Genomic DNA, 19,341 nt, shown 5'->3' with positions numbered 1-19,341 from the left:
CATATTTAGGATTACCACTTGGTTTTATGTAAGCAAATAAGGAAATAAATCACTAGTACATATGTTTATTCTCTGTTGACTCTATTTATTGTCTCGATTTTAATTCTTCTTTTTGCATTATAGCCCCAAATTCTACTACATATTCGACGCGGTGGTGAAATAGTCTAGAGAAAAACATTTTAGTTTTAAAGAGATTAACTGCGCTCAACAATGCGTTAATATATTGAATGATTAAATCCTTTGAGCTCGGAAACAATGGGGATTAATTAGATTAAAGGTTTTGTTAAATATAACAAAATATACTGTCAGATTGAGTTAGGTGGAACTTGAATTTAGCTCACATGCTTAAGTTGTTAATCAAAATAACTGTTCGCGATCATAAATCATTTATTTTCAATTTTTTCATTAATAACATTAAATTGGAGGACTTAGAGGGAAAAGGAAGGTTTGTTTTTTGGGGGAATATGACTGGAGGGATAAATATTGAGGGATTCTTGTATTTCATGTGTATTCTAAAACCCCGACACTTGGTGGCCGTAGATCCATCATTCTCCATCCAGTGCCGGGAAATGTGACCTCCAAAAATATGAAACGAATTAACAAACGCAAGAAGTTGCAATATTTCTACGATAGCACTTTAATTTATTTCGGTCTACAATTCACCATATCTAATAAAAATCTACCTTTATATTACAATCATTCACTTCATTATAGGAATGGATAATAAAAAAACAACTTATTTACAACTCTCGATCCACAATTCATTAAATATCAATTAAATATTCATTACAATTAATCTTTTACAGATTAAAAATCCGACACTTGTCCTATGGTACATTTATCCGGTTTGATTTGTAAATTTTAGAAACGTCCTCCAAAAAACGACAAAACGGATCATCATCCCCAACACGACAACGCCACAAATAATGTCCAAGATACGAATCAAAATGACCTTTCACTGTGCCGTACTTCGGGAAATTCTTTTTAGCATGTAGCCACTGATTCTCTATGAGATTCGTGCACGCGTTTGTATCCGGATCAACAAATGTCACACTATGATTTACGGTCAAATGCTCGAAACCGCGTTGGTTTAGGCAGGAATACGCTTTCCAGCAGTCGCTCATGATTGTTGTTCCCGGCAGTATCCACTTTTCGATAATCGGTATCAGGGTATCGCTATCACGTTTATCGACACTGACCATAAACACATTCTTATTATTCCCTCTCTCAATGCCCCCGAAAACCCATTGCCCATCGACGCATCGTCCTCGGTTGAATTTCCGTTTTCCGAACTTGCTTTCATCGATTTCCACTACTTTTCCTGGTCCGCCTATGGCTTTACAATTGTCAAAAACAACCAGTTCGCAAACTTCACGGAGAAAACTAGCCCAGTCGACAATTGTTTTGCTGGATAAGCCCATTTCAGTCTGTATAACGGTCTGTTGTACTCCGCGCGATAACCAATACGTTATTTCTAATATCTCTGCGATCGTTAAGTTAGATTTAGAAAACCAACTGTCGGCTCGAACCGACTTAAACCGTTGGTGCAACACACTATCAACACGTTTTCGGCAACTCCACCGCCATCCTTCACTCGCAGATTTGTTGCTGATGTCCAATGACAATTTCATTTCATCATTACAAACCGGACACTGACGTGAAGCTGCAATCAGATTACGATCCATTAACCAGTCAATAGTTCCACGTCTTGTATTCATGATTGTTCCAATTAATTCTTTATAGGTGATGACTTTTTTCTTATCGTCTCTCTCATAACTACAAGTCCAACTATCATCATTTTTCAATTTTTTACTTTCTGGCGAAATCATGTTTATAGTTCCAAAAATGAGCCTAGAGCCAAACTCCATATTAGTCAATTTTTAATTCGACCGTTCATAACCTTTCATTTCGGCTCATTTCTATTGGCCAAACTTTGATAACAAAGTGTTATGGAACAATGAACGGTAAACAGGTTAACCGCAAACAAATGTGGAAATATGATTACCACTAGTACTTGTTCAGCTTCGTTGAACAATGCATTGATTTAGATTTCTTTATTGCTTGTATTCAATATACCACGCATTAACACATTTGTTAGTGGGCTGCAGCCGTTAGTACAGGGCCTGTAATTATCAAAACCACTAGTTTTAAAATCCTACCTAAATTACTAATTACCACTTTAATTTCGGTGTGACTATTTCCTGTCAAAGTTGCCTGTTTAGAATCTTGACCCAAGCAAATCGAATTAAGTACTAGCACTAAAACCCTAATTTGTCATTGTTTCTGCAATTGTTTACCGATACGTTGATGCACGTGCATCGATTCCAAAAAGTATTAATACTTAACTCTCGCAACGATATCTTCACACAAACTGATCATGGAGTCGAAGTATACACCCCGCGTCGACGCATGTTACCAGTTGCCGCTGCCCGATGATGTAGCCGACAATTTGACCATAGACATCTTGAGACAGTACTCAAACACTCGTGCTTTTCCGTTGGAATATATCTTAATGCCGACGATTACAGCTGCAGCGCACTTCATGCATCGTTCTCAAATACATGCCTTTAAATCGTACTGGCAACCAAACATTTTGTTTTGCATGGCTATCGGATCGTCCGGTACAAATAAAAGCGGCGCTATGGATATAGTTAGAGAAGCAGTCGTTTCAGTCGAATCCGTATCGGATATGAAACCTGATTCACATATCAATCAATGTAAGTTGAATTACGTTTTTCCTTATTGTAAAAATTATTTCAACAGGCACCTTTCAACGAACACCAGGGCGGATCCATAAAAAGGTGCATTTCAAAAGAAAAAGGGCAATTTGAAATAAAATGGGCATTCTGAAATTTTGAAAATCTACTTTTTGCTGCAATCTCCAAGCAAATAAAGTCCTGACACGATGTGCTTTCTAGCAAATTAACTGCATTGAGATGTAGTTTCCACGTAATAAAGACAAAATCTTGAAGAATTATGTGCTTTTTGTTTAAAATTATCTACCTCGTCTTGTAAAAAGTGCCCTTTTCTAATTTGGGCATTAAAAAAAAGGCACGACATTTTCGCGACGGTAGCACGTGCCTACGGTGCTACCGTCGGAATCCGCGCCTGAACACACATACTATAATCTATGACACTTTCATTGCAGCAACTACAGTAGAATCGCTACTTAAAGTGATGCAGACAACCCCAAATTTGATTCAACTATGGGACGAGATGACGACGTGGACTGGCACTCTCGGTCTTTATAAACCAAACGCAGCCGCCGACTACGATCGCAGTATCTACTGCACAGCATACAATGGACCGGCCTCAATGAAGAAACAAAATTGCTTAGGTAAAAACTGTTTACCACCATTTCCGACAATGTTAAAAATTATGTGTTCATGTGTCATAAAGCCCTTAATTGTTTTTCCTTTTGTATAGTTACTATACTAGTGGAGAATCCGACGCTCAATATTTGTGGCATGTCACATCCGGATGCCACATGCAAGTTGCTCGACCAAGAAAGAACCACAAAGGACGACGGGTTGTACAGTCGCTTTTTGATGGTTCTCCCTAAACCTGTTTTCCCTAGGGATCCGGACTCCATTGGATATATCAACGCTCAGACTCCATCTTTGCAACGGTTAGAAATAAAATAAATTCCAAAACTTCATACTTTACAATTGTACATTAATTCATTGTATTTTAACTACAGTATTGCCTTTTTCGTTTCAGCCTATTGTATACGGTACACGCTAGCCACGTAGGAGGGTTTCATGTATACGAATACGACGACGATGCTAAGGAGATTATTAAAGAAAATTGGGCAAAAACGCAGGACTTTCTTGAGGCCAATCACTACAAAAATCCATATCTTTCGGCAGTTCATAGCAAAGCCAAAGGACAGTTACAATGAATGGCTATGGTCTTGCAAGCAACGAACGACGCTGCAACATTGTTGAGTCAAGTAGAGTGCAAATCTTTGGACGATGTGTTCGTCCGAAAAATCGACGATCTACTGAAATTACAAAACAATGAAACTGTGACCGTTTTCAATACATTGTCAATCGTACGCGAATGCCCAGCGAAACTGTGCAGGCGGAATTTTCGCCATTGAAGGATATCGGATTGGGTGTTTTGGAGCACAGAAAACCGGCTCGCGGTGGTCGAGTCAGCCTTATCTTCCGAAAGGTCAATTATCGCACCCTCGACCATGAGGCGCGCGCTAACGTCGATCGAATATTACGTTCGCTGGCAATTCCTACCCAATCGTTTCTGGATAATCTCGGTGCTGCAGCACAAAAACGAAAACCCGAAGATGATGAGATCGCTGATGACTAAAACCTACGTAGCTAAACCTAACCAACGTACTCGCGTCTGAACTGATTTCTAATTTCTGTTATTGTATGCAACTCTTGTCACTATAAAATTCTATAGAACATCATTAATATCCGTCTGAACTGTTTTTAACGCATTGTATATATCGTATGTATTCATATCTTATTTCATGTTATATATCATCGATTTTCGCTTTAATCAAATACCCGAAATAAATGAAACAATACTTATCAAAACATTTCTTTAAAATCTTGTTTCGTTCAATGGTCTAACTACTGAAGGTTTATACCGAACAATTGAAGGACCTCGACGACAGCTAATCAGGCGCCACCTACTTAAAACCGAACGACGGCGATATCGGCAATGTTTAAGACACGCGGAGACAGCTCTTGCAGCGCCACCTACTTAAAACCGAACGACGGCGATATCGGCAATGTTTTAGACACGCGGAGACAGCTCTTGCAGCGCCACCTACTTAAAACCGAACGACGGCGATATCGGCAATGTTTAAGACACGCGGAGACAGCTCTTGCAGCGCCACCTACTTAAAACCGAACGACGGCGATATCGGCAATGTTTAAGACTGAACACACTGACCATAAAACAAAACTTTACGATAGCGCCACCTACTTAAAACCGAACGACGGCGATATCGGCAATGTTTAAGACACGCGGAGACAGCTCTTGCAGCGCCACCTACTTGAAACCGAACGACGGCGATATCGGCAATGTTTAAGACTGAACACACTGAACATAAAACAAAAATGAACCATCTTTCAAAAATGCGCCATCTTTCTAGTAACATGTGACGAACACTTTATTAACATACATCCAGAAAAAGTAGTTCCAACAGACATGCGAGATGTAATACAGTAGACAATTATAAATTTGGTGTGTAAGGTATAGTAAAGGTGCACCGTAGCACCTATCAATCCCCCTCCCAATCCTGTCAGGGGAGTTATTAGAAGAGGCAGGCCCAGGGGTTGTGCACAGCAGCGTCAGCGTGGACGCGATGTAGTAGCACGTGGAGTGCCGCGCGTTTGGGTGCATCGTCCAAATATACCTAGGGAAACATGGACAGAAGGAATAGACTTACAACAGCATCTGTGGCAACCTCCCTACAATTGTCCTTTACCAGGTGAACCAAAGTTCAATCCTGCTGATATGAATCCAGTCGATTTCTTTTCAAAAACCTTTCCGGACGCAGTGATTGAAAGGATTGTAACTGAAACAAACTGTTATTTCTCTCAATATCAAAATTCAAATAAGGCAAAGCAATCTGTTATTGATGAATGGAGAGATGTCACTGTGAATGAAATGAAGGCTTTCTTCAGTATCATTATACTCATGGGAGATGATAGAAGAGGACAGTATCGAGAACATTGGCCGACACACCCGTTGGAAGAAAAACCGGGATTCAGAGCCATCATGACGCGTAATCGCTTCATGATAATATTGAGGTTTCTTCATTTAGTGAATAATGAATTACAAATTGAACATGGGGAACCTGGATATGACCGAGCCTACAAAGTGACTGGTATTATAGACGAATTAGTAACAGCCTGGCAGGCCGCGTTATTCATGGAAAAAAACGTTTCAGTCGATGAGTGCATGGTAGCATTCAAAGGCCGCAGTAGCATGTTACAATATCTGAAAAGTAAACCCATAAAATGGGGCCTAAAAGGTTGGGTCATGGCAAGCTCACAATCCGGTTTTGTACACAATTGGAAACTATATAAAGGGGCGCGCGATGAAAATACCCCTAATGTTGGGTACCAAGTTGTTACCGATCTCACTGATATTGCATCTCCAGGACAGGCCGTATTTTGTGACAATTTCTTTACATCCTATAAACTTTTGGCAGATCTGAAAGCTCGTGGTATTGGTTGTTGTGGAACTGTCAAATGTAATCGGGAAGGTAACCCTGATGAATTGAAGATATTCAAAAAATATACGCGGAAAGCCGTTCTCATCGAGAAATCACCCTTATTCATGTGGAACGACACCACCAATATATTGGCGGTTGGATGGTTTGACAAGCGCCCTGTGTGGTTGCTGTCCAGCGTTGATGCATCTACAACTATTGTCAAGAGAATTCGGGCAAGAAATGGGGAAAATGTATATCGGGAGATGATCAAACCCACTGCGATCGACAACTACAACACGTATATGGGAGGCGTTGACAAGTCTGACCAGTTCAATTCATATTTCATGTTATTGCATCGATCGTGCAAATGGTGGAAGAAGGTATTCTTCCATTTACTTGTTACTGCAGTTATCAATTCTTATGTTTTACATAAGGTCTCGGAACCAGATGCAAATAAGAGACTAACCGCAAGAGAATTCCGCCTCAAACTTTGTGATGAACTTCTGGAAAACCATCAGCATTCATCATCCACCCCCGGACGCCGCGTTGCTGACCCCCCACTGAGCCTGAATGGTCTTGCCCACTTTTTGGAGAAGACTAATGGAAGACCTGAGTGTGCAGTTTGTACGATAAGAACTGGCAAAACTATGCATACCGTAAACAAACACAGAAACAATGTAAGACATGTGTGCCCCATGTTCCATTATGTGATATTCCATGCCATGAGATCTACCACACGGTTTCAGACTACAAAAGATACTACAGGGAGAATTATCACCATTAAACGTAAATAAGACTTCATTTCTTATTATAGTGTTTATTTCAGCATAAAAAACAATGAAAAATAAATTTTTCTGAGGTATTCATTGAAAATCTCGAAAATCTCTTGATTTTCATGAAAAATCGATATTTTATCTCAGAATATGATATATCAAATTAAAAAATGTTGATACCATTAGAAAGCCCTGGGTGTTTCCTACATAACTTTCAATTAGTCCAAGGCCCTAACTCCTATATTAAATGAGCTACATCAATTCAAAAATGATGTCTCAATTCCTATAATATATGCAAATGCTAATCCGGATTGTGAATGAACAAAAGCAATAGCTCATCCGGTAACCAAAAGGGTTAAGGAAGAAAGGTGGATCTAATTATTTCTGGTCTGGAATGAGATGTAAGGGTAGGCTTTCTAGCAATCTCTGTGTCATGAAATACTGGCTTTTGAATAGTGTAAACCCGGCAATCCCTCAATTGTTGGTATTGTGATTGGAGATTAATCCAGGTTGGGTCGAATACACATATACCGGTACTGCGTATATGTGTAAGCTCAGACTGGCACAATGAGGCCTGGCATGCACACGGGAGTGTGTGTTCGTATGCAAGCAGCTAGCTATGGGAACGTGTGTGTGAGAGGATCTCAGAAGTTTGAAAGATCGCCACAAAACCGATTTCGAAATCATACGGTAATATAGATTACAAAATTAGGAATATATATACCAATTATAGAGTTTAATTTCGTTTGTGTTATTTCCTGTCATGGTGGTGTTGCAGGAGACTGAGGGAGGATTGACACTCTGACTACCGTTTTAGACGTTTTAGAAATTTAAGACTATAGAAAGCCTTATGTTTTACTCTTGGTTGACGGATGAATTTAATAACCGAATCCACCGTTATCCTTAGATTGTGTCGCCCCATACTTTGTTAACAACAATAGAAATCCCTGAATATTCATTGAACCGATGAACATCTAATCTATAGATTCTATCCGGACTAATGTCTGGTCTAGCGCCATCTTCGTCATCGTCAGATGCATCGGGCTCGTACAAATACAGTGGCTCTGCAGCATTGAAAACTTCCATATCGGGCACCATTTCGCCCACCTCAATTTCAGATGATATTGCACTTTCATCTGATAATTCTCTTTCGCTTATATTTTCGCTCACTTCGCTAGATGAGGATGAATTGTCAGAAGAATAATCACTGCGTTCTCTTTTGTCGGCCATTTTCTTTCTGTTTCTTGTTCTCGGTTATACGTCATTCGATGACGTCATTGCCAACGCACGTGGTAATGTAGTCAAATGTAAACAAATCATCGGATTTTCTGCTGGATCACATCAAAAACATGGTGTAACCAGTAGTAACTATGTTTATTATTATTTAAGGGGTCACACAGGATGTCTTGGAGTAAATCTGCAACCGCAGTTTGCACTGAAGTTCCGGTGAACTATCCTTTCACCAAAAAGGAAATACTTGCAGGACTCAGTAATCCATCATTTTCCTGAAGATGACTATAAGGAGATAGTCGAAACCTTGAATAAACTACTATCTCCATTTTCATTTACATTTTCCTCATCATTGCGGGATTCTCTCTACATCGCGTCAACACGGATATAGTGTTCTATCAATCGTGATCCATCATTTTCATTTGACACTTTCCTAGAAAATTCAAAACTTTACATGGGCTGTATGGGGGTAAACTTGAGTGATCAGCAGTGAATTGGAATTATTTAATCGTTTTATTTGATTTTCGAGCTAAGTCTGTTGAGTTATTTCATGGGTATCTTTCTAAAATTATGATTATAATCTATATCATAACTTTGAGCCATTTTTCATTGCTGAGACATCTCAAGTTAGGTTTTACTTTTGATTTTGTGGTTAGTCATGTGACATCCTGCAGGGGATCCCAGTAGGAGTGCATGGATGCAACAGAACTTAGGTGGAAGAGGACTTGCTTTAGAGATTTTGAGGGAGAAGGATCTTAGCTAAAGACCTTCTGGAATCCCTTTCTATAATTTTTGTCTATGCTCCACGACTTGTGGACCGAAATGGACATTATAAATTTTCAAAATCATAGCGCATAAGTTATTCTTTTACCGACCTGGTAATAGAACCTATTAGCTGGATGAAGAATATTTCGGATTTGAGGCGGCGAGTTAAGTAATCTGATCGACTTGTTACGGTTGATCGAATCGTGGATGTATTTTTGTACCAATATCAGATTCGAGTAGAACGTTCATCGGAAGGTGATTTATATCGATAGCGAACTTTATCATTTGGAACGACATTTTCCTGGGGGTTGACTTAACACCCAGCGTATTTTAATTTAATCACTATTGGATCACTAATCCGTGGATTTTTGATAACTGTACGGTTACCCGTCAGTAGTTACCAGACCCATTTTTCCATATTAGAACGGATCAAGTGCGACTGGAGAGCGGACTATTGCTAAATCAATGTTTCTTTCAATTCTTTTTGTTGGATCGTTTTGTTCGTGAACAATTACTGTTAGCGAGATTGGACCTACAGGAGTGGTGGTAATTTTGCATACGTTCGGAGCGATATTTTTCAACGTGTGAATTTGTTTAGTGTTTTATAAAAACTGACTAACTGACTGTGTTTCTGTGTTTTGTGTCCGTGTGTGTTTTTGCGTCAATTGGAGCTAAATTTGGAGTCATTAATTTCGAACTATTTCGTCAGCGGCTAGGAAGGTAGATCAAGAGATTCATCATATGGTAGATTTTTATTTTTTTCTAATTTATGTTAAATTCTTAAATTCGAAGTATTTGATTTATTTTGGTAATTTGAAGTATATAATTGAGTAATTTGATTTTAATTTTCTCTAATTGAGAATTTGAATATTTTCTTTATTAATAATAAACTGTATATATATTGTATATTCTATTCCAGTGTTGCGTTTTGCATTTTGTTGTTGGTATCGGGGATTTGGGAATTTAGATTTGGAGGACCTTACCACAACGTGGCCAATAACATCTGGCAAGTGTGGGTAACAATGGTATAAGTACATATACATATAAGTGCCATATTCCAACGGATACGATTAGTTCATGCAACTCCCAACCGAACTATGAAAGGGCCAAACAAATAAGGCACATCTGTACTTTTTACGTGGTAGCCCTGGTGGATCCACATATCCCGGATATGTGTCGCGCTCCTTCAAAATATCATGTTATAAACTGATAAGAATTACTTTGGTGATATCGTTGTGCGTTTCAGGGAGATTCACGACAACACAGCTGTTCAAATCAACAGCGATATGAGCTTTACATTTGTAGTTGCAGCATGTGTAGTTTTGAATAGTATGCCGTTGCTGGGTGTCGTTTATAGTCTAGTGACTTGAGGTACAGGGTGACTATACAAAGCTAACAGTCATCCACATGGGCCTATTCCATTTCATAAAGGATGTGAAGTTCGTCCTTAAAAAGGAATTAACGTGTTCACCTGAAAGTTTTCAATTCTTTACGCACACAGCTGGTCTCCTTGCAAATGTAACATAAGTACCAGAAGTCATTGAATTGTGGGTTTAATATCAACGTCAAACAACTTAACAACATCATGTACAGGTAGACTTGAAAGCCTCACAGCAATGCTGAACAAAATGGCCATTGGCACACAAATGATAGAAAAGCAGAAGGACAATGATGACAAAGACCACATCTTGCTCGTGATGAGCAAGATGTCTGAATGAAACTATTTGCACCAACCAATTTTTATTTTAGATTTTGCAAGATGATAAATGGGCAATCAAATGATACTGAACGTCTAGACCTGCCAGATACACAATGCGAGATACTTTCCAAGTTTCTGTCATTATATATTGAAGAATTGGTGGCCACTGATAGCGGTTTGGGGATCTCGTCGACATGTCACAGTGGAAATCACCCCTTTCATTTAAACTTACTCACTGGGCATGTAGAAAAAATGATTGATACAATAAACTAGAGGACCAAATGTCCTGTGCTCTCGAGGCACAGTTTTTTTTATAATATCAATAAAAACATATTACATTGATCATTCTAACTCTTTTAATTATGCAGATCTGTTCGCTTCACAACTGCCCTGGACACTACGGTGGAACTGGGCGCCTCAAGACAGTGGTAGGCAGGAACAAATACGTAAGATCGATTTGTTATGGCCGGTTATAGTACAAAAAGATCGACAGACCAATGTATATCACTTTCAAAGTCTTTTTAGTAATAATGTGACCGATAATAACTTAAATGAAAATCTATGATAAAGTAAACTTCATTCAAAAAAACTTATTTCACTGTATGAATAACGCGTGCATCAATATGAGCCTATGCCACTATGTCACTGTAGTGTGTGCAGTGTGAGATACTAGTTATCTGCCAGCGCACGCTTGCCTCGCGTAGTATGGCTAGACGCCAACAGCTGCTACGCAATACGTCTGCAGTAAATGAATAAACACACGCCACACTGTCATACAACTCGGTGATAATTTCGGTCTGACTGTAAAAATTAGGACTTTCAAGGACATTGTCTGCCAACCTTTCGAAGTTTAAGACTCCCACTGATTTTCCAAGCAAAAAACAAGGAATTTAAGACGACTACGGTACCGGCCCTTGGTGCAAGGTGCCCGTTCACACCCGAGTGATGTAGTCATCCGCATTTTAATTCACCTTGTAAAATAAATCTATCCGAATGATTATTAATAAAACATTATTCAAAAATCTTTTCAATATCAACTTCTATCCCCATTCAACCCAATATAATCTGAAATAATCTTGAATACAAATTGCCGGATGTATTTTTGCAGCAGATTTAACCCCATTTATCGGATCTTTCGATAATTCAATTACTGTAAAAATGGTGTGCTTTAGTTCGCGGTAAACATACACAACACGATACCAACACGCTCGTAATAGCTCTCTCGTTCCACGAGAGCTAAAAATGGAATCCTTGGAGGGACTAGAACTTTCCGGATCGAAAAGTGAATGTGCTGAAATCTCCGCACAGCTTGAGCTTTATCAGCAGAAAACTGCTCTCAGGGAATTGCTCGCACAATCAAACTGAACAAGGCAATTTGATACTACGTTTCTACGTCCCCCGCGACCCATGAAGACCCTGATCTTTGGCATCCAAAAGTTTTCAGTGATTAAGAATTTTTAACCTTGACCTTCAACCCTAGAACTCCAAAATCAGTATGGCACATTCACAACCCGGGTAAAATCATACTTTGAAATAGTTATGTCCTGCTATCAGTGGTTCTTCTTGAATTGCATTTATGTGCAAATGACCTCTACTGACCTTGGCCTTTGGAACCAAAATCAATAGGGCACATCCTCTCCCTAGGGGTAATCAAACTATAATATGGCATTGTCCTGCTATGAATGGTTCCTCTTGAATCGCATTCACAAGGTTTCACATAAATGACCTCTAGTGATCTTGACCTAAGGACCCCAAAATCAATAGGGCACATTCTCTACCAAGGGGTAATATTACTATGTAATATAATTTTCCTGCTATCAATGGTTTGTCTTAAATCGCGTTCACAAGGTTTCTCATGAATGACCCGTAATGACCTTGACCTTTGATCCTTGGACCAAAAAATCAATAGGGCACATCCTCTCCCAAGGGGTAATATTGCTATGTAATATCATAGTCCTGCTATCAACAGTTCTTCTTGAATCACATTTACAAGCAGATGTGGACGGATGGAAGGAGGCGGATTCCAAACAGACCAAAACCACTTTTTGCAGGAATCTCAGTTGGAGGAAGAATGGAACCAGGCACCAACAACAGCACATGGCTCAGTTCAGACCATTAACAAATACCAACATATCATTACAGCCTCTCCAACCGAATAATAATAATAATAATAATAATAAGACGTGTTTTATATAGCGCTAAATCCAGCTCATGACAAAGCCGCCCAAAGCGCTTCATATAAAAGCCTCATTAAAGAGAAAATGTTTTAAGTTGCTTCCTGAAGATCTCCAAAGATGTTATAGACCGGAGGTATCCTGGAAGCTGATTCCACAGGGTCGGGCCATTGATGGAAAAGGCTCGAGAACCGAAAGAATTTCTATTGTATCTAGGGAGAAGAACGTAGAGGATGGCAAGGGACATGAATATGAATGAGGTCACAGAGATATTTAGGAGCCAAATTATGTATGCACTGGAAGATGAAAATGAGAATTTTGTACTTGATTCTTTGTTCAATGGGTAACCAATGTAATCCCATAAGGACAGGTTTGATTGATTTATATTTTCAGGTTTTACTTACTAGACGGGTGTTCTGTACTCGCTGGAGGGGTTTCATTGAGGACTTAGGTAATTCAGCGAGAACAGAGTTACAACAGAACAAAATACAAGACAGGTTGTGATGAGTGCCTGCACATAAATTCTTGTGGCATCAACAGATAGAGATTTTGACAGATTTTACCAATGATATGAATGTGAAAATTAGCAGACTTCCCACGGCTCGAAATGTGTTCTTTAAATGAGAAGTTGGAATCAAAGATAACTCCTAAATATCTCACCGATGAGGCAAAGGAAATATCAGTATCGATAATTCTAATATTAGGGAATCACGGAGTAAAAGAAAGAGATGAAAAATCGAACAGAATTCCAGAAATTTAGGAAGCTACACTAAAAATCTATTTTCAGTAGAAGCAAAGATCTGAATACAATGAGCAGGGAAATTGCACTTCTGTGGAGTACTCTCACTTCTACCCTGAAACGGGCTTATAGACCATCAGAAAAGGAAGCTGCAGATGTACTTCCTAGGGAGATGAAGATATTGAAACAGTTAGGCTGGCAGATCCTTCAACAGATAGATCACATCGATAGATCTAGTTCTTCTCCCTAGCCATGCAATGTGTTCCAGAGAATGAAACTCCGAGCCGTGAAAACGAAGATGAATCTGTGAGCGTAAACGTATCAGACGATTATAATCTAACAGTTAACAACTTTACATTGGGAATCAACCCGTAAATCACTGCCAGAATTATACTTCTATTTACAAAAGATAATGTTTGCAACAAAAGATGAGTTACCTAAGTTTGAGCTGCACATGGCTTTCACCAATGATCGTGTGTGAACTGATGGGTCAAAGTAACAAAATAGGATTTGTTCAAGACATCAATGATGACATACGACTTCTTGTAGATGCTCTGCGAGTTAAATTATTCGAAAAGGCTCTTGTTGATCAAAAAAGGCCAGATACGTTATTGATGCATATAATTCCTTTATGTAGCAAAGAAGTGCCATAGTACCTAAGAAGGTTGCGAAATGAACTGATGGAGAATGAAACATACCTCCATGAAGTTTCGCTGAAAGAAGCCATAATTTTCTTATTATTAATAGTAATAATAATAATAATAAAAATTATATATTTTTCGATTTCGGATTACAATAATTGGACAAAAGTAATGAAAATAAAAATAAAAATACAATAATTCGAGATAAAAGGACACATGAAGAAACCTTTTAAGGTTTATAAGATTTACATGCTACCCTTGATTTTCATGTTTAAAGACCATGAAGTTACTGATACAATGATCTTCAGTGAATGAAGCAAATTATTCCAAATTAAAGGACCTGACACTAACTGAAAATGTCTTTCGATTCGTTATAAATTGGTCAATCTAGTCGATGATGGTGAAATTCAGAATTCAATGAGAAATACTTTGAAAATGAGTTAGGTAGTAGTGAATTCCTAAATTTTAATATGAAAAATCACAATTGAAACTTCGTTATTGCTTGTAAGGTAAGGATACCTACCTTTGAAGATAGGGGCTGTATGATCTAGAAAAGCAGCTTTTGATATTATCCTGATCGCAAGAAGAATTATTGGCCTGATTCTCGATTCGTATTATTGCTTTTAAATTTATTTAAAATACCAATACTACGGGAGAGATTAAGAGATTAAGGAAACAAAGAGAAGTGGCACAGAATTTGACGTCAGTGATTTTCAACAGAACATCTTACATAAGGTTGCCAATGACTACAACAAAGAGGCTATTGTTAAGTGTAATGAAGGAATCAGCATTTTGCCCCTGATGACACACAATATTCTGGCGGAAGGTTCCACAGTTTCGGCTGCTATCATCGATCACTTTTTTCATTTGCTATCCGTGACTTGCCAGAAGGATAAACGGTTCAAACATAAGGCAACAACGTTCAAGGTTGCGGTGTGAGAGGCAAGAGATTTTTAGGTGAAGAAGTACCTCTCGCGACGCTTGTACTGGTAAAATTTGCGACATCAGACAATGTTCTTCTCCCGGGCCACTTTAAAAATCATTAGTTTTTAGCTGTCATCGACATACCAGTCAATAAATTCAATGTATCAGCCAGAATTATGTCACCAGTGGCATGTGTCGCAAACACAAGCTACTAGCATTTTGTTCTTTCGCTTCAGACTGGGCAAACATCAATGTTAATCGTAAGCAATCCCTGTGACGTTGCCTTGTTTATGAAATTCTAAATTATACTGTATATGACAGTTCACCTCCTATCTCCACAGATGATTACAGGTATAAATGGAGTACATGTTGGATTTCAAAAACGAAACATCATTTTGAAGTACATTTGTTGAGAAAAATTTTTTGGGGAGATATGTAAAAATCATGTTTTGATGACAGCCACAGTGCGTAAATAAATATGGTCCAAATTGCCCACCGTCCAGTATTGTTCAGTCTCAGGAGATTTTTTTGTAATTTTTGATAGCAAAGTCTGGAGTGTTTAGAAAGGTTTTCATAATCATGAAACGCATAGTCTTCCATCTACTCTTGGGCAGACATTTGGCAACATTTGGTTCTGACTCCTTCACATCCTCCCTTGCATGGGGTCCGGTATCGCTCCCCAAAACTCGCTTCCACCAGCCCCCTAGCCTCACGACGCGTAATTTCATTACCGGTGCTGTTGCACATGACGTCATATATCGTTTGCAAAATACTTCTTTGTTCGGTAAAATCACTGATTGGTTCAGTTAACAAATTTACAAGAATTCCAAAAGACGCTTAATGTCAATTGTTACAAGCGCTGTGATTGGTACAACCGGATTCTGATAGGCTAGTAACAACTCCAAAAATTCGTGAGGTCAAGGGGTTCAGGGAAGGACTATGGCTTAGTGGGTTCGACTCCCTTGATCGGTGAAGATGACTCCTTCATGAATCTGGTATGGAACAGGATTTTTAACATAGAATTAGTGCAAGTATTTTTGAATCCAAATAAATACCATCGACATCATTTCAGAAAGAAAGGACCATGTGTCTAGTATGATCAACAGAGTACATTTCAGTTTTGAGACTAAAAATCTATTTGTTCTTGGATTTGCAATGACTTATAAACAGCTGATAAAGATGAAAACATCATAGACTGTGTAGTAAGCACGTTCAACTTTGATAAAATACATGGTAATAGGGTTTTCCCTATGAGTCACAAGTACATGGTAGAACAGTTCTTGATAATGATGTCAATGGGAAAGCCCTTCTGGAGGGATTTCCAAGTGATCCGCTTCTGAAGGGCTATCCCTGTGATGTCAGGAAACAAGGTCAAGCATCCATTAGTAGAATGGGGAAAATTCAGTGTGAAGTTTTTGCACATTTTCTCCCAGCACTTCCAAACGGCTAAGAGCTGATGGACGAAACTTGCCATATCAATTCCAATACCTATCTCCCCCCTAATGACAAAATATCAGTTATGTATATCCATTGGTTACAATTTGTGCCACCAAGAGCTGACAGAAAGTAACTCTCAGAACCATTCTTTAGGGATCAACACAGTTGATCATAAAAAACAACCTGACAAATCTACAACTATTCCCTATGGAGGTAGCTGGCTTAAACACTGTGGAAATTTGAGGATTCAAGCATAATATGAACTCCTATGAGAATGAGAAGTTTCCAGTTTCTGATACCGTCACCGATCGACACGTGCAAATAAAAAAAATTGATGCCCATCGATTACCCTTTGATCAGACATTGTTTTGATGTCAGGCATAGGGCCAAGGTTAAATTAGTCAAACCATTTCCCAGTAGAGGCGGTTATTACCACCAGCCATTCAGATGGTTTATGCTTACACAATACCATAGTCAATTACATGATCCAACAGTTTGGTAATTTTAGAAACTCCTGTTTAACTATTTTTACTATGTTTTTAGGCATATAAACAAGGCAATTTACGTATCTTCGTACACCAGGATAGCCAGTAGGGAATGACTCTGAAGACTCTGATCTTCGGTATCAAAAAATTATTAGTGCACCCCAGGGGTAACCTTACTATAGATAAGGGAATGCATGGGGACTGGGTCAATAGGGAAATGGAATAATAATGCTATCAAGAATGTTGAGGAGACTAGTATAATCATTCCTTACAAAAGTTAGCACAATGTAAATAATATAGAGTTAAAGGTAAATGTACAAAAAAAAACAAAATCGTCTTAGAATGTGTAAACAACACAGCAAATACTGCAGCTCAAGTAAACATAACATTAGTCTTCCATATAGCGTGTTCATAAGGTTTCCTGCAAATCACCTGTAATGACCTTGACATTTGAGCCTTGAACCCTAAAATTATTAGGGTATATTCTCCCCATAAGGTAACCATATTATGAAAAAGCAGTCCAGTTTTCAATACTTTTCCTTGAATTATGTTTAGGTTTCGCATGAATTACCTTCAGTGACAATGACCTTTGACCCCCGAAATTAATAGGGTACATCCTCCCCCTTGAGGTAATTATATTCTTAAATATCACTGCTAAAACAATAAGTTACCACATGTATTGGTGTGCCGCTAGCGGTGGTGGGGATGGAGGTGAAGCTGTGAATGGAGGTGAAGAAACATCGATCATGAATCATGTGTGTGATATACATACGAGTAGGACCAATATCTGAGATCTGGGGTGCAATTTTTTCTTATTTCAAATTGAGATTGACGTTTTGGCCTTGAACAATTATGGAAAACGGTTGGTTTTATTCTGATTAAAATTTCAAAGACAGGGTTTGAATTTCACGACGACAATCAATGGCTTTTGCCGACGATGTAATAGTACATAGCCGTTGACGTACCTTTATACCGACGGCTTCAAAATGCCGTCTATTAATTATTATTTATTTCTTTAAAATGCCATTGACAATTTGAATCAATGACACCAGATTTTGTAATCAAAATTCTGTAAAAATTCTGAATAGTTTTGACATGAAATCGAAAGTTACAGCGGCTGATGCCTTAACTGTGTGCCGTACGGTGCTGCCACCTTCCTGTTCCGGTGCTGCAAAATTCCTGTGCTAGCACCAACAACTTTTTCAGTACAGTGCTGCCACCTAACAAAAACAACTGCTATTAACATGAATTTTGATCTGAATTTTTAAACTTCCAATACATGTAGGCCCAATATTCATTCCTTCAGTAGTATAATTTAATAGTAATGCACAGTGCAATATTCTATCTTTGAGAAATTATAGATTATTAGAATATAACTAGGTTATAAATTCTTTCAATAATTTAGTGATCAATTATTCAATTTCAATCACATATCATTATGAACTGACCCAACTCTAATGATTTCATTTTTAGTGTTTAATCTTTACAAATATTGTTGACAATATTATAATTGATTTGATATACATTTAAATGTTTAAGTCAAGTAACCAAATAACATTGACTCTGATATAGAATTATTTTTCAATGTTCATGGAATACGTAATTAACCGGGTATTGTTTTCAAGATAGGCACTTGCTGTGGTGAGAGCTAGACTTGCTGTGGATCGCTTCCGCCATCCATAGCGTTTCTGAAAGCATCTTGCTGTGGATGGCAAATTCTGAAATTCGAACCCTGAAAGAATACTTGCATGGTCCACTCGAGCCCCAATATTATTGGATTAAGAAAGGTATATCCCAAGAGAATCCATGGGGTCATATTTGTCCCAGTCAATTTTACCCCCATAAAAACCTTCTTCAATACAATGAAAATTGTCAAAGCCCATAGGAACACATATGGGCTTGGTAAGGTGACATCTGGTAGCAGATTTGATCACCTTGGATTTTTGTTTCAATTAATTCAAAATGGCACCCCCTCTATAATATTCTTATTTCTTTTACCATGTTTACAGTATGTCACCAAACAAAGTCCTCCTTCATCGCAATTTCCACATATGAAGAAGGATGTGCATTCAGATAAAAAGCCTACTAGCCAATGAAGTTACAAGAACATGAAGGCTGTGCTTTGTATAGAAGATAAAACTGACAAAACATGTGACAATAATTCAATAAAATTGGATTTGATTTTTTTATTGGTTAATGAAATAAAATTGGATGTGATTATTCTTTGCACAGTAAAATTTGATTGAATTTCCAATGCAAGCACATGGCTAATTTACAAATCATT

This window comes from Tubulanus polymorphus, chromosome 2, assembly GCF_964204645.1.
Source record: "Tubulanus polymorphus chromosome 2, tnTubPoly1.2, whole genome shotgun sequence".
NCBI classification, from domain to species: domain Eukaryota; kingdom Metazoa; phylum Nemertea; class Palaeonemertea; order Tubulaniformes; family Tubulanidae; genus Tubulanus; species Tubulanus polymorphus.
The sequence above is the reverse complement of the archived record's forward strand: the minus strand, read 5'-3'. Positions refer to the sequence as shown.